At 42.7% G+C, this 4,546-nt stretch overlaps 1 long non-coding RNA gene across 1 annotated transcript; it reads left to right on the forward strand.

Moving 5' to 3' along the window:
* The first annotated feature begins 916 nt into the window (after positions 1-916).
* Positions 917-3,715, forward strand: LOC112843096 (uncharacterized). Its single transcript, XR_003215223.1, has 2 exons — positions 917-1,686; positions 1,789-3,715. It is a non-coding gene; the product is annotated as an uncharacterized LOC112843096 (long non-coding RNA).
* Positions 3,716-4,546: the final 831 nt, after the last annotated feature.

Below are 4,546 nucleotides of genomic sequence, written 5' to 3' on the forward strand. Positions count from 1 at the left end.
GTGACTCCCAAAGTCTCGTCTAACACTTTAGTTCAGCTCCAGATCAGTGAAAGAACGTCTGGTCGGCATCATCTGACCACAACAAGCTTTCTGTACCTGCAGCTGTCCTGAGCTCACAACTGCTTTCTAAATTAATCCATTCATTTTTTCACTGAATCAAACCAAACTGAGTTTGACACTCTGTGCTTTAAAATAACTGCCCAAAGGTGTTACCAAGATGGCTGCTAAGTGATGAAATAAACTTGTAGAAGACAGCTGGCTTAAAGTGGGAGGAGCTTGTTTCAGACAGAGGATGAACTAAGGGGCTACACCAAAGCCCAGTATAATATGAAGAAGGATTATTTTGAACTGTGACTCATGCAAAGCTGCTCTGGTTGAGTCCAAGTGTAAAGACATGGAGCTGGAAACAAGCAGTATAATAACTAATGGCAATAACTGTTCATAAAGTTGCTACACTACGAGGTTTTAAACACAAACAGCAGGACACGAGTGGCTGTAATACCTTCTTAACCCACAAGGAGGCAGAGTTTGACTGTTGCTTGCTGCAGGAACTCACATCAGGTAACGTGACTCAGTTTGTTGTCTGTCGGTCAGATTGTGATGATTCAGTGAGATAAACCTCTGACTGTATCATGGACCCGTCGTCATGTACAGACTCCTGTCTTTGTAAATAAAGTTAAAATGAATCGTGTAGCTGTGCAGGCGGGACTCCTCTGTGCTTCACACTCTGATCCACCATCTTTATTTCTTTGTGGTGTGAAACCTGATAAAAGAGGCTGATCAGCTGATAGCGCTCCTTGATAAGCGCCTGATGGTGTTACATGTGTCTGATAAAGACAATCTGTTCACTCTGATCCAAACTCCTGTTGTGAGGAGTTTTCTATTGATAAAGCTCAGAAAGGTTTAAGGGGGGGGGGGGGGGGACACACAGATGAATCATTGAAAAACCTGCAAAAACTTTATTATTTCACCACAAACTGTCCAAACCAATCAGCACGCTCTTCTTGTGTCAGGAAATATTTTGCATTATTGTGAAGTTTCACTGATAGATTTAAACTGATTTCCGGTTTCTGTTTTCTGCAGATACAGATTTTAAACTGTACAAAGTAAAGTTAATGCAGTTTTTTGTCATAATTAAAAACAACAACAACAACAACAACAACAAAAAAAAAACAGACTGCAGTGAGGTTCTTCTCTGTCATAAAAAGCTCTGCTAAATGAATAATAATTTTACCTGGGCAAGCAAAAGCACGTGCAACAGATTTATAGACAAAACTAATTTTCATTTAGAACTTCAGCTGATAGCAGAAGGTCATTTTCCTCCTTTGCTCATACCGAGGCTGCTGGGAGGCTCACTAACTTCAGCTGCCTTTGCTCTCTTAACTTCTTTAAAAAGTTCGTGTTCAGCAGGTAACTCTCGCTTCAACACTAACGACATGTTAGCATGTAGCTGTGAGCAAACTGCTGCTGCTGCCTGTGCCGCTGTGGGCGTCGGCATGAAAGGGACCGACTTGTTATTTTGTGATTGGACACGTGTGAGACTGACCGGCCGGTCACCGGTCGGGGCCGAGAACACTGGAAATCGTCTGATTCTGGTCCCTGGCCGATCAATCGGTGCATCTCTATCCAAGATGGCTGACGAGAATAACAAAGAAGACAAAAATGCCTTCTGAGTAAAATATCCAGGTAAGACTTCACAGCCTTACTGAGATTCCTTTGAACAGTCTCGCCTCAGCCTGTCTGGGGTTTCCTCATTTTTCCTGAAATGTCTCAACATCTCATCAACAGACAAGCATCGACGTGCCGCCTCCAATCAGCCTTTTGGGAACCGAATCCTCGAGTGTGATCGTGCCGGCACACGTGGACGGAGAGAGGAACGGGAGCAGCATCTCTGCAGCCCCTCTGTGCTCCCCTCCAGCACGAGAGCTGATTTACGGCGTGGAGCGGTGGGATTTCACTCGCTGGCTGTCATGTCGTCACCGCGGCAGCAGATAGATGTGCCCTGCAGTGATGCGACATGTACATACTTGGAGGTGGTTTCACCAGAACAGGAGGGATGTTCACGGTCCCTGCACTCTGTCAGGGAAGCAAACTTTCAGGGGGAAAACAGAAGCAGGTCAAATATTTGTCCTCTCCATAAATAGATTCATATGATGAGCCGCATGCAGCCGCTGCATGACAGCTTTGCTAACAACAGATTGCATGTTTCTCAAACGTATTTATGTATTTAGGCAGTTTGAGTCGTCCATTTAAAGGATCGTAGTTTTCTACAGCGTGGAAGCTCGCTCTGCAGATGTGCTCCTGTTTCTGCTGAACTTCAGTCGAATTAAACCAAAATGACTCCATAAACAAAAACAGGTCACATGACTGAGTTCAGAGACAGCTTTGTGTGTCCTGCACATTCTGCAGCCTGCTGCGAGTCCAACACCACCTCCTGCCTGTATTTCCACACAGCTGGAACAATCTGTGAGCAGATGTCAGGAGAACAAAGAACCCTCACACAGAGGGGAAACTCTGAGCTGTGCATCCTTACTTTAGAAAAAAAGTGAGTGTAACCTCTGACCCTGTTAAGGAAATGTTGCAGAATGACTTGAGGGTGAAGTGCGTCTCCCACACTGTCAGCGATCTGCACAAACCAGCCCTGACTTGTGTGAATCTTCTCTTTGTTGCAGCAGACAAAGCTCTACTGTTACTGATGTTAAAAACAATGTGTGCAGTTATGATTTTAATACACCAAGGCAACAGATGTCAGTGTGTCAGGGTTAGAATTCACAGCGTGGATTGGATTAAGAGCAGAAATGAAAGAGCAGGCTTCTGGCGTGAGCGCAGGAGTGACGAACTTTGGGTGGAGGTCGAGCGGGTGTAGAAAGGCTGTGTTTCCACATTCTTCAAACCAGTGCTGCCCCCGACCCCCGAGGAGGGTTTTTAAGAGAAGATGAGTATAATTATTGACCCTCATTAGCACAGGAAATGAAAACATGCTTATTTTAAATGATTATTTTAAAGGTTTAATTACTTTTCAAGAATGATCTATTCTTGTTCGATATACTTCAGGCTGAATTTTACATGCACACAGACTCTGATACTGTGAAAGACGCTTTTTGTAGTTAACCTCTGCAAATTTAAACTGAAACTGTCACCAGCAGGGGGCAGCGTTTCTCAGGTACAGGCGTGCGATGATTTCAGACTGCTGCTGTTTAACTCCTGATATTTATTTTTAACTCCTCCATCTTTTTCTTCAGAGGCTCTGCTTTTCATCTTTATAAATAAAATCTCTTCTTTTTGCTTGTTAAATAAAAGTTAGATTGGCTCACAGCACCATCTCCTGGTACAATCTGGTAGTACATGGAAGTACTGCACGGACCTAGTTCAGCTTTAGTTGACGTCTCCTCAACACACGGATGCTTTGGATATGATTTTTTAAAGCATGTTTTGATAGACTTTGTTAATCATATATATCATATATCACACTACGACCTGGGTTTGTCACTTATCTGTACTTTAATTTTAATAACTGTACATTACTGTTTTGGTAACTTTTTGATCCATGATGTAAATATGTAAAACTTTTATGTGTTTCTGTTCTGTCCTGTGTCCTGTTCTGTTTGTGTATGTGGGGTTTTTTTGCTGCTATTACAACCAAATTTCCCCCTGTGGGAAAATTAAAGGAATATTCTATTCTATTCTATAATAAAGTTTTTTATTTTTTGTTTAATTGGCTTAATTTAGTCGTGTTGTAATTATTCATGAAAACTTTGATACTGATGTATGTTTCATGTCTGCAGCGCTTTAAAACAGCTGATTAAAACTGTTGTATTTTAACACAAACCATGTTATTTATTTGTTAATAAGCTGCATTTACCACATGAAAAAATGCTGCACTGCATTTTTAGGCTAATTTTATGACAAAGCAGGTCAGAAGTTGTGGTTTTCTCAACTCTTGTGTGTGATAAGGTTTCATCTTTTTCTGAGTTCCTTCTATATAAAGGGGAGAAACAGAAAGACGTCCGTATACGCTTTTATAAATATGTGTTTCCTCCTTCCTTTCCAAAGTCAACATGTCAGCATTATTAGCAGCGTGTTCTCGTCGTACTGACAGTTTTTCTTCCAAAGAGGAAATGTTCTGTGTATTTTATTCCTGTGCAGGACGGAGATGCACGCGTGAAAACAGGATTCGTTTTCCAAACATGGAACATGTCTGCACTTTAAAACGCTCAAAAGCGTTCACAAACACTTGGGCTGGTTTTGCCTGCACGCCACGGCAGCAGCAGTTATTGGTGCAGTGGAAGCAGAGCGGCTGCAGCTTACTGGCTGCTGCAGACCCGCCCCGTGTCTGGCAAACATTCAGCCTGCAGCGGTCGTTCCAGGCACTCCCTAAACGCTCAGCCAATTTCACAAACAACAGCTGGTTTGGGTTCTCAGAGCAAAGCGCCTGTTTGTATTTCTATACAGCACTTTGGGTTCGTCTATCAGCTTCTAACATGAATTATTCTGTGCAAACAGAAGCACTGCAGAGGGCGACTCTTCTGCCACACTTTAGCTGAGT

The sequence above is a fragment of the Oreochromis niloticus genome, linkage group LG19, assembly GCF_001858045.2.
Source record: "Oreochromis niloticus isolate F11D_XX linkage group LG19, O_niloticus_UMD_NMBU, whole genome shotgun sequence".
Lineage (NCBI taxonomy): Eukaryota > Metazoa > Chordata > Actinopteri > Cichliformes > Cichlidae > Oreochromis > Oreochromis niloticus.